This window comes from Calidris pugnax, unplaced genomic scaffold (genome assembly GCF_001431845.1).
Source record: "Calidris pugnax isolate Ruff unplaced genomic scaffold, ASM143184v1 scaffold18, whole genome shotgun sequence".
Lineage (NCBI taxonomy): Eukaryota > Metazoa > Chordata > Aves > Charadriiformes > Scolopacidae > Calidris > Calidris pugnax.
In genome coordinates this window covers 8,979,736-8,991,903 of record NW_015090812.1, presented here as the reverse complement: position 1 = coordinate 8,991,903, position 12,168 = coordinate 8,979,736, and the positions used below count along the sequence as shown (strand labels likewise).

At 43.9% G+C, this 12,168-nt stretch overlaps 1 protein-coding gene across 1 annotated transcript in view; it reads right to left on the bottom strand.

The window, feature by feature from the left end:
- Positions 1-7,554, bottom strand: part of TESK2 (testis-specific kinase 2) — an 87,527-nt gene extending 79,973 nt beyond the window's left edge. The window contains exon 1 of the mRNA XM_014939402.1: positions 7,388-7,554. The gene's annotated coding sequence lies outside the window, so the exon portion shown is untranslated. The remainder of the gene's footprint in view (positions 1-7,387) is intronic.
- Between the last annotated feature and the right edge of the window lie 4,614 nt (positions 7,555-12,168).

Sequence of the window (12,168 nt, the reverse complement as noted above, 5' to 3'; positions counted from 1 at the left end):
TTTGTAACCTTCCACCTACCAGTGTTCCAAGACCAATTCCTTAACTGGTAAGAACACAAGTTCATATCCACTGAAGATCTAGCTCCCAAATTTATAAAAACATCAACAATTCCACTACAAAAACAAAGTATTCTTATAGGAAACTGCCAGAATAATTCTCCCCACAAACACACTTATAAAGCTATATTAATTTCAGTTTAACTGAAAACACAGGAAATAAGCTACATTTGCCAAGTAGGAGAAAAGAAAAAAAAAAAAAAGAGAGAAAAAGGAAGGGGGAAAATAACAGTAAGGGATTTTTTTTATTTTTAAGAGGATGATGAAGTAATCAGGATGACTCTGGAGCCCATCAAATTCAGCTTGGACTGGCAAACCTGACAGGTGGCCTACATTTTTTTTTCTTTAAGCCTGAGACTCAGGAGGTTATTCATCTTTTCCACACTTAACTGTTCATTTACAGCAATTTGGTGAACCCCTACAAAACCTGTACAAAGTGAGCAGTCACAAAGAGGATAGATGTCTCTTTTTTTTCCTGAGGGTGAATGAAAAACTGGAGGGAGGGGAAGGAAACAATAAAATTAAAAAAAAAAAAAAAAGGTAGACAAAATAATCATGAAGCAGGGAGCAGGCCAGGCAATTATACTTCTATTTACACAGATGTACAGAACCTGAACAATACACTAAATTTGAAGAGCATCTCAAAAACAGAGGCACACCAGCTGTCCTCTGAATATACAGCAGTGCTGCTATCCCATGTTTTGTATGCAGTGTATCTTTCAGAGATGCTCTGTGCCAACACATCAGAAAAACACATAGTCCTTCCCTTCCTTCAGGAGTAAGCTCTGGTGAACTGCATGGAATTAACTTGAGGTTGCCCTCTCCAAAATATAAAAAAATAACAAACAAAAAAGCCCAATCAAACAAACAAAAAACCACACCAACCCTGTATCGTTCAAGGGTGTTTATTTTAAATATCTTAACACATACCTTTCTAAATGGGAGTTGGGCAGAGGTGGCTATAAGAGAATCTGACCAGGGCCTGATTAAGAAAAATGTAATCTCTATCAAATTCCATGTCACGGTATTCATACAGAATTTTATACGCAGACTCCACACATGTGAGCTTACTGCACTTCTCAAATGATAGTACTACGTAGTCTAGAGTTATGGTGTGGCCGACTGCCACACAGAAGATCAGGATCCAATTTCTGACCTCATATTCTTGCTCCATGAGCCTTGAGGGTCTGGAAATGGTACAGAAACACCATGGGAAGATAAAGCCTGTTCTATCTCCCCAGCAGAGAAAAATAGCCCAGAGAACCTCCTCAGCTTTAGAGGAGACGCCCAGGAATTTTCAAGGCACGCTTAAATAATTCCTTTTGATCTGAAAGGGACAAACTAGCAGTCAGTTACTTTTTAAGAACATAAAGCAAGAACTGTCTATGGAAGGAGGATAGACAAGACACCATGGTGTTATCAATTCATTTTCTGGAACAGGAGATGCAAGTATCTTTGGAGACTGATGAGAAAATCCACTGTATTTGAAGAAACAATGTTTTAAAACTTATTTGCATCCGAGTAATACCCACACACACTAGACACCTTCCAAGGAAGGGAGCAAGAACTTGCCCCAGAAATGCAGAGTCTGACACTCCAGTATCACAGTAACACCATGAGAAGCAGACCCTGGAGCTTGTAGACACCCCTGCTAAATCTAGGGAAACAACACATCTGCACTGCAGCCCAGCAAATAAAGCAACTTGTAAATCAGGACTGGAAGTTTAAGTTCTCAGGCAAACCAAGATCTATGCAAAAACAAAATAGGGAAGATTGCTGTTGCCTTAACTAGAGGAAGATACCAAGTTAGGTAGGCTAACTTAAACAGGAGGAAAAGCTTAACTCCGTCTTAAGTATCCAGATACCATTAACAAAAGATCAGCTCTCAACAAAGTCTCTCAATCTATTTAACACCACCAAAAGAAAAAAGAAAAAAAAAAAAAAAATCACCCTCACACATACACATCCTTTTGATTGAAATCACATGGTGAACTTTGCAAAACTCTACCCAAATCCCACAATGAAAGAAGAGATTCAAAGTGCTTCACACAACATAAACCCCAAAAGGTTTTGCCATCTGGATTCCCCAGTAACCCATTCTCTCATTTTTGCCTGCTAGAGTTTGCCTTCTTTCCAGACAGCTACATGAAATCCTTGGAAATTATTAGGATAGAGCTCCGTTTGTCTAGTATTCTGCCCAGGATTGCATACACAGAATTAGAGAAAAATTTCAAGTGGGCACAATTCCAAGTGGGCCTCCTGTCATTTTGGCCAATTACACTAATGATCACATTCTCAATGAAATCAACCAAGGTTTAATTGACTGTCAAGTCAGTCTGAGGTACTTTAATTTACTACCTTGTGTGGTTAATTAAAGTGCACTGAACAGAATCCAAGACTATCCTGCAAATCTTGCAACCAACTAAAAGGTTGTTGGATTTTATTTTTTTTCATATTAAAGTCCAGCTTAAAAAGTCTTAAGCTGTGCTCAACAGCCAGTTAAAAAATGACACTAAACACTCTAGAAAGCATTTCCCAATAAATTCCCAGCCCTCAGACCACTTTTTCTGACACCATTACACAAGAAAAACACACTTCACTCTGCTAAGACAAAAACCTTTTAGAAATACATATCTCAAAGTGCATACCTGCCCTACTCATCCATTTATTACATTACTGAAAAGAACTATTTCAGAATGTTTTACGCCCTACCACATTTCGATTTCTTGGTTTAAAAAAACAAACCCTGGGGAAAAAAAGAAAAAAAAAAATCAAACTACTACATTAATACTATATTAAGATCAGTTTCTCCACTGCATGAATGCATTGATTTTTGAACTGTAGAAATGACCACAGATACAAACATTCTTCAGCATTTCTTCAGTTAATTAGAGGTTTGGCTTTCAAAACCAATGCCTAAGCCTGCAAATATTTAAAGATGGAATCCCCACAATGGCACATCAAGTTATAGCCCATATGTCAATGTAAAACCAACAGGTGACATATATTAGCCAGTGTTTAAGATTTTATCCATTTTTATGTCTATGAAGTCTAAGGCTTCTCAACTATAGCAGCATCCCTTTAATGCCCCAGGTCCTTCCAAAAACATTTCAATTCATTACTAAGACTTTTTTTTTGTCCCCAGTATCTTTATAAATATGTGCATATGTGCACTCAAATGTCAAACTCACAATTTCCTAAAAGATGGCCTTAACAACAACAACCATTTTTAGACACAGAAGACTGTCGCTAGGCATTCAGCCTGGAAAGCAATAAATCTGGTGGATGCATGTTATTAATTTGAAAAGGTTTTCTGAAGAACAAGATGCCAAAGCTTTGACATAAGTCATTTGCCAGGAGTTAACTGTTTAAACTCATAGTCTAATGTAGCTTCAAAACTCAGCACTACAAAAACATGAAGGAATTATGCTGGCAAGTGTCACTCGACAAAATAATAACTTGGGGGGGTGGAGGAAAAAAGGATTCACTGCAGTAATGTGCAAATTTCAGAAAAGCTTCAAAGGAATGTAAAGAACAAAATCTTTCAAAGACTGAATTGACTTTGTGGTCATTAGCCTGAGACGGGGGAGGAAAATAAAAGTTTGGGAATAAAACTAAACAGGTAAAGAGAACAATTTTGTTCTCAACTGCTGTCATCCACTTTCCTAATAGAGGAAAGTTACTTGGTTTAGCCATAACTTACTTTTCTTTGGGAGAAAAATAGTATCAAATATTTACAGGCAAGATAGCCACAAGTAATAGAGTTTGGACTATGTTTGCCCCAGCTCATCCTGAAGTTGAAGTCTTTTTGGCTACTTTTATAGGATGAGTCTTACGGTTGAATTTATAAACTTAGTTACAACATTGCACTCAAATGTGAAAATCCCAACATTTTCTATTTTCATTTAGATAACATTTTGCTTTAATTTCATCTTCCCTGTAGGGAAGAATTCCTAGCTCTAGCCAGTACTGTCACAACATAAGCTTCCCACAACAAGGGCTGACATTCCTCAGAATAGACCTGCATTAGCCCTACAACACCACTCCAGAAACTGGAAGTCTGCTAAACTGCACGGTGGTTTTATAATGCAAACAAACCTCCACGAGAGTCTAAGCTGAAACAAACAGTTCATTTATTTTGTGACTGTAGCCAAGTTTGAAAACAGTAAGGGAGACTAGCCATTAACTTACTGCAGAGCTCAGGATTCAGGGCCAAAGTTGTAGGTTTTAAAATATTTGCATCAAGCACAGACATAAATTCTGGCACATGTTTAGAAAACAAATATAACTGGGGGGAAGAATATTAAAAACCCACAAACAAACAGAAAACCACCTGATCCTTATGCCCATAGTATAATTGCCAACAGTTTCTAGGGTCCAATTATAATACAAAACTAAAACTCTACAGAAGGACCTTGAAAAAATCCATTCCTCTCCTAGCCTGGTTTTAGTCACTCCAACCCAGAGTGCAGACAGATTCTAGACCAGATAGAGAGCATGGTTAGAGTTAAATAATCACTCAAGTAGATCATGTACAATACACAGCTGCTGCTTCAAATGGATAATTTTAATATATTAAGTTTGCCTAACAAAACAGAGCCCAGTAAAGACACGAAGAAGCAGTTCATGCCTTCCAGGTGTCAGCAGGCTGACATTTGCTTAGCTCGTGAGAAAAACAAAAGGAATCCAAGCCTTCCAATACCAACAGGTACTGTAACATCTCAATAATCAGGAATTTCTCCCTCAGCCTCTCTGCCAGGTTTATGACCAAGGGCTGACAGCTCTATTAGCACTGGGGAGGGTTCACAGGAGACAGGAAGCAACTTTCCACTGGTTCTATGTAGCCAGCGAGACAATCCAGCACAGCAAAGGAAGAAAAAAGATCAAGAATGCTCGAAAGAGCAAGGAAGATTAAGTAAGCAGGCTGAATTTCATACCCGACTGACCTCTCTTGGACACAATCTTACATTTATACATCATCACACGAAGCAGTCCATATTTTTATTTTCCAGCTAAAAGTATCATCTCCACAAATATTTAGAACACATCCTGTAATCTATCCTTAAAATACAGCTGAAACACCAGTTTGTGTTACTGGTTTCATGTTACGGTGGAACAGTCAGTACCACATTTACTTCAGGTACCAGTTGCACAAACGGAACAGTAACACAGTCCTGACTAATTTATTTATGAATTTTTGAAGCAAGAACAGGGCTTCCCAAATCTGTTGTTGCTCAGGTATTGGAGACACTGGAGTCTGCTGGTATTTACATCTCAATCCCAAGCACCCTGGGTACCAAAGCCTTCAAAAGCAAAGTCATCTCAACTACTTCCACTCCTGGTTGCAAGAGCTATTACAGTTTTCCAAGGCAACCAATGGGACAATCATATAAAAAAAGGGGCTTAGCCACTACCAGAAACATGTTCAACTCAAGAAAAAGTAACCGGACCATATGAAAAGAAGCTTACTATCTGACAAGAGGACTTGGCAACAGACAACAGATGGAGCCAGTGTGACAGAGTTGCTAATTATTAGATGTACTTACTGATAAATACACAACCTCAAATGAATACATTTGAGAACCGAAAATCAGAAAAAAGGCTTAAAAAAAATAAGCTGTGAAAACTGACCATTTTTTGATGTTGCCTAGAAAAGCACTCATCTTTATGCCAGGCTGCAAAACACCATGCTGCAATGATACAATAAAAAACTTCACCACTGTGCAAAAGCATGGTTCTCAGCTACAGGAAGAACACAGAAAGGGAACCTATGATGCAAGTGAACCACAAGCTTCATTCTTTTCTGCAGCAGCCACAGAAGCAACAGTCCCGTCCTTTAACCCTGCATTTCTTTTCTGAATTTGTGAAATAATTTGCATAAAGAATTACAATGGCAAAAGAAAATTTATAGAATGAGAGGGTATAACTAGGTTACAGGAGGCCTACACCACCAGAACACCCCACTTGGACCAACTTTCTCCTTCCACAGTCACAAAAATATTAAGCACTGAAGCAAGGATTGCTCTGTCACTATCTCCTGCTCTGCTCCTGCTGCCAGGTGTTCATCCTAACAAAACAGCACAAAGCAAATTCCAAGCAAAAAACACAGGAGAGAACACACTTCCCACCAGGTACAGAGAATACATGCCTTTGCCTTCAGTTCAAGCTACTCATGTTTTGCATGCAAGTTTTACATGAAGACAAACAAAAAGGGACAATGGAATTACACAGCCCTGTCTATAGTTGTACAGTATATTTCTGAAAGAGTCAGAAAAAGACATTTTTATTGACCTATCAGGTTATGGTATGCAACAATAATTTCCAAAGATGATGACTAAATGGAAAGGTTTATGGCTAGTCCACTGGGCACATAGGAGTTTCTCATTAAAAAAAAGGCCTTATCTTAGGTTGTAAATTCCACTGCCTAATTAAGTCCATAGAACTGTAAGTCTGTTGATTTTGCAGACAAAGTACGCTAGAATTCTGGTCTCTACTGAAAATCAAAATAAATAATTTCAGTCGGGGCATAAAGGTTTCTTATAAATTAGCATAAATATTATCTGTAAGGTTTTTTTAGGGGGACAAACAGAAAGGTATAAACTTCAATAAAATTAAATTTAGGACTCTTGAAATCTTAGCTTTCAACTACCAAGGTACCGCCTATCAGGACAGGTGGAAAGTCCCCCGTACTTAAAGCAAACACAGTTCCCGCCGTCAAAGGAAGGCAACACGAAGAGGGATTATCTGCATTGACCCAGCACCTTTCATCCGAAGGCTGCAGAGCAAACATATACGCACGTACACCTGAGCAGCCGAGCCTGTCATTAAAGCATGATTCACGTCTTCTTACAGGGTAGCACTTAAAATAGCAAAAAAAACCCCCAACAAACCCGAGCACCAGCTTTCACACCGCTTGGCAAAGCGACCATTTTCAAGGTAATCCCCATGCGGCTGGGCACAGATCCCAGCCGTGCTCGGGCAGACCCTTGCCCCCGGATCAGAGCACGGGTTTCCACGGCCGGCTTTCACCCGCCGACGGGGGTGCTCGGCCGTCCTCCGGCACCCGCTTCCCACCGCCTCCCATCCCTCAGGGGCGAACGCATCCACCTGCTCACCCCAACGCATCCCACGACTCACCGCACCGCCCAGCTGCGGGCGGGAAGGGGGGGAGGTCGGCGGGACACCCCCCTCCCCTCCGCTAGAAGGCTGGGTGCCCTTCTCCGGAGCGGCCCCCTCCTCCCTCACCGCCTCTCCCCCCTGCTCCACACACACACCCCCCCCACACGGGGACCGTCCCCTCGGCAGGCGCCCCCCGCGCGCCGGCCGTTACCTGAGCGGCGGCGCCAGCAGAGCCTGCGGGCGGCGCGGGCTCTCATGGCCGCATACCCCACCGGCGGCCAACCCCCGGCCACTCAGCAACCCGGCGAGGGTCTACCCCGCCGCTGCGGCAAGCGAGGGGGCCCCATGTGAGGAGGGAGCCCAGCTGCGGGACCCGGGGCCGTGATCACCCGCGGCGGCTCCTCCTCCTCCCTCCTCCTCCTCCTCCCGCCGCCCCCGCCTCCGCCTCCGCCTCCTCACGCGTCCGCCCCCCCGCGGCGAGCGCCGCCGCCGAGCCGCCCACAGAGCAGGGGCGGCACCCGGCCAGGAACCGCCCCTTCCCAACAGCCAATCGAAGCCGGGCGTGGCCGGATGGACGGCGGCCATCGGCCAATGGAGAAAGGGAAGCCAGGCGGAGGGACTCGCAGGGAGTCCACGTGAGTGCTCCTTTGTAATTGGTCAGAAGCCGCTTGAGAGGCAGGCAGTTTGACCAACCACACGGGCGACAACAACTCCGGCGACACGAGCGGGAGCCAGTGGCAGGAGGGAGAGAGGGGCGTTGCTAAGGGCGCCTCGCTTTCACTGGTCGAGCCTTTGAGGGGCGGATTATAAATAAGGGAGTTGACCAATAGCGAGGCGGTGCGCGCGGTGACGGACGGGCGGAGGAGCCACTCCCCGTGTGTTTATGGGCGGCGTGAGGCTGTCAGAGGAGCGGGCGCTGCGGCGGGCCCCGGCAGGCCGTGCGCGGGTGCCATGGAGACGGCGGCCCGCAACGCGCCGCTGAGGCGGGTGAGGCCTAACGGAGTGTCCCGGTAACGGGCTGAAGCGCAGAACATCCCCTCTCTCCGCGTCCTGTCGGAACTGGGCGGCCCGCCGGGCCACGCCGGGCATCTCGGGCCTGCGGCGGGTCGGGCCTTCCAGTAACACCCGGCTTTAAGGTGACCGCAGCCGGGCTCCGCTCCTGCTGTAGGTATCCATAATTGCCCGGGCCCCTGATAACGTTCCCCGCAGGTTTCATCCCTTTTTCTGGTCTCTTACCCATTTCTTGTTATCCACTTCCCAGATTCACAGCACTGACAACACCAGATCTTCTCATTCATACTATTTCCTTCAAACCAACCTCTGATTATTTGAGTTAGAGACATGGCATAACAAGCAGCAAAGGAAACAGAATTGTATTGTGACTTCAGTGCAATAAATTTTGTGGTTTCAAATTCAGTAATCACATGTAAATCTCCTAACACGTACATTTAGCGTTGGGAGGTAAAGACTGTCAAAGGAATGAGTACAACCCCACAAAACTAAACTAGCTTAATTAAAAGCATTCACACTTGCATCTGAGAGAAGCAATAGCCATTAGTGTTCAATACAATACATGAATGCAAAAATATACAGCAAAGACCAAAAAAAACCAAATTTTTTTAGCTGTTACTGTTTTTCCTCTGCAAAATCCCCAGATAAAAAAAAGTTATAAAGAAACAGCTGGAAGAGTAACAGAGGAAATATTTGAGACCTGCAGGTTCTTCATCACTCGCTCATCCTGAGTGAAGCAAATACAAGAACAGTTGACTTCAGTGGAAAGTGCTTCTGCTGATGCTCTCAGACATTCTCAGCACCAAGCACGAAGCAATCGACATCAAGACAGGAAAGAACTACACACACACCTTGAACACCTCCGAGAAGAAACCAGAGCCAATTTTCTCACATGTGAAGTCATCGAGACGAGTCAGTCTGGAAAAGGCACTTATCAGGGCTCTGTAGGAAGAGGTACAAACTCTTCCGATCTGGGAGACAGTCCCTTCTCCTCCAGCGCCACCGTCAAAGTCCTCAGCGCGCTCCAGGCGGGGTGGAAATCCTGCTATTGAATTCCACTTGCTTCAGTCCATTTTGAAAACAAGGTTTGATTTTGCTGAGGGAGGGCTTCTCACATCTTAGGTAATGTGCCGTCTTCTCTACTCTTGTTGGAGCCTAAAATACAAGAGATTGAGATTACCATTGTTGTTAAAGGTATTGAATCATTCTGCTAGGACTCCAACGCAACTTACACCAGTTTAAGGGAACAAGGAAAAAAAGCAGAAGATATACAGAATCACAGAATATTAATCGTTGGAAGGGACCCTTGAGAAACCCAAAAAAAACCCACCAAAAAACCACACCAGACCCACACACTAACAGACACAAACCAAGTAGAGGCACAAAAAAAACCCAAAGGGGAAAAAACCAAATCAACACGACAACCAACCATGCAGCATCATCAGTAAAGACAGACAATCTAACGAACTTTTCCTTTAGATACATGGTGCCCTGGTGTCAGTCACAACAGAGGAGCAGGCTGCACAGAACATCCTGCTCAGCCCCTCGAGTCCCTCCCTGTAGCCTGCTTGATGCATCTCAAATTTTCTGAGGTTTTAGCTGCCAAACTGTAATAAGTCTGCTATTTTCGCATATAAACTGGTATTTTTCAAACTATAACTTATCCACATGTAGGCAGCTTGTAGCAGGTATGGAAAAAGATACCTTTCTTCCTGCTAGGACACGCTGCCAAACTTCAAGTGTCCCTTCCAAAGCACAGCAGGACTAGAACATCTCATTAAATGGTTGTAAAGGGGTTTTGGTTTTGTTTTACATTGGCAAGGGATTGATTTTTTTTCCCTGACCTCATCCTTGGCAAAGGCTGAGCTATTTTTACTGAAACTCTTCAAAAAACAAAGTTCATTTGCTGTAGAGTCTTGGATAGAATTACCATGTTTAACTGTTATCCGAACAGTTAAAAGCAGTGGATTTACAATTAAAAAGGGTCTCAGATGAGAACACATCACTCAACCATGCCATACCATATTAGAAATACATTTTCTCTTTATCCTTAATCATTAAGTTTACGTCTAATCTTTTCTAATCTTTTTGAGGGTGTTTCATGTTGGAAACATCAGCACCAACCCTACAAATAATACTGAGTGGAGATTTACCCGTCGATTAAAATTTCAACTCTGAATTTATTCATTTAATTTAGTCTCAGAATTTCACCCGAGTCTACAGTGAAACTTTCTCAGTAGATTTAACTGCAAAAAAAAATATGTAATAATTTCTACACAGGTAATAGATTAAAAGTGTTTTCTGTGGGGAAAAAAGTTGTCCTGTTTTCTTAATTTTCCTTCTCAATTTCCTTTACAGGAAATTTTCCCACACCCCCACATGTTAAATATCAACCGTATGCAAACATCTATTCTAATGACAGCTCAAACACAGGGTGCAGCAAAGCTTTTGTAATTAAGCCATTAAACAATTATTATGGTATCCATCATAATTTAATCAGTGACGGAGCAGATGGAACTACCCAGATCCGTCAGTGTCTTCTGCTCTCTGACACTCAAGCAGAACCGAGCTCCAGAATGGGGCTTTTCATCAAGACGTAAGTTTTTAGAAGTTATTTTTTAAAGTTAGGTTTCAGTGCTGTGCATTTTGCTGGGATTTACCCAAGCAAGTTTAAGAGGCTTTACAAAGCCCACCCTGGAACACCTCGGTCCCCGTGGTCGCTCGGGGTGCCAGGGTGCAGTGGTCCCTGCGGCTTTTGTACCCTGGTAATTAAACCCCCGAACCTTCTGGTTTCATCTCACTGCTCCCGCCGCATCCCTTCCTCTGAAAGCTGGTTTGGAAGCCATTCGTTAGCTTCAAGGTGACATCTGGTGGTAGGTTTTTATTATTTCTCCTTCTGGGAGCTTATCCCAGCGCTAGAGCGAGTAAATTATCTTTCCCCCAGCTTCTCGTCATAAATTTCACCTCTTTTCTGCCTCCCAACCAAGAGGCACGTTGTCTCTGCTTTTGGCCTGCGAACGTCTCGCTGGTAATATCCAGGAATAAGCATTTATCCCACGGGCTGGTGCAAAGTAACGTCATTAAAGCACGTCAGTCTGATTCAGTAAAGTTCCATCTCAGTGGGAAACACTCATAGCGTGTTCTGTACAACATCGCAGGAGGTCCCATGATGTATGTCATTAATCACCCCTGTTTCGAGAGGGAAATAAGATCGTCTTATGACCCCTCCCACGGCTGTATCTCAAAGGCGAGGCCTACGGTTTGAAAGCAGAGGAACATGTGTTTTGCTGGCGACCACGTGTGTTTTGTACATCAACAGCAGAACCTTTGTCTGAGAAAGTCCCCCGTCCCTCCTCGCAGCTGGCAGAAGTGCCCCAGCAAATCCGGGGCCTTAAAATCTGCAGAGTAGGAGCGGCTTTTCCAGTCTTCCTCTGCTTCCCGGAGAGAGGAACATGAACGTTGCATTAGAGGACTCATCAAAGAGAGTCATCAAAGGCGAAGCCGTGCAGATGTCACGGCGTACTTGGTTCTAGCCACCTCTCTCTTTGCATCCCAGAAGGGTCACGATGACTGTAAATACCGCAGGAAGCTCCGCTCCCAGCGGGTATTCCCCTCTCCTCCCGCTGCCCCCCGGGGCTGCTGCCCCGTGCAAAGATCAGCCGCTCCAAAAAGCAACTCTGTGGCTTGTGGTTTGCTCCTCTCTGCTCTCGCACTGGCTCTCCTTCCTCCCCAGACAGATCACTTTGGCTTTTTAAATGTAAACCGGTTTGGCAAAAGAGCAACCAGGGGTTAACTCACAGGGTGGCAACAAAAATAGACCTGAGAGAAGTTGGGTGAGAGCAGAAAAGAAGGGGAATTCCCTTCCTCTGGGCTTTGGAAATGCCCCAGAGGCGGAGAAGTTCTGGGACATTTCTCCTTCCCAAGGAGAAAGATGCTGCAATGTAAGCCACGCAAGTTTCCTCCACTGTAGCAGAGCAGGTG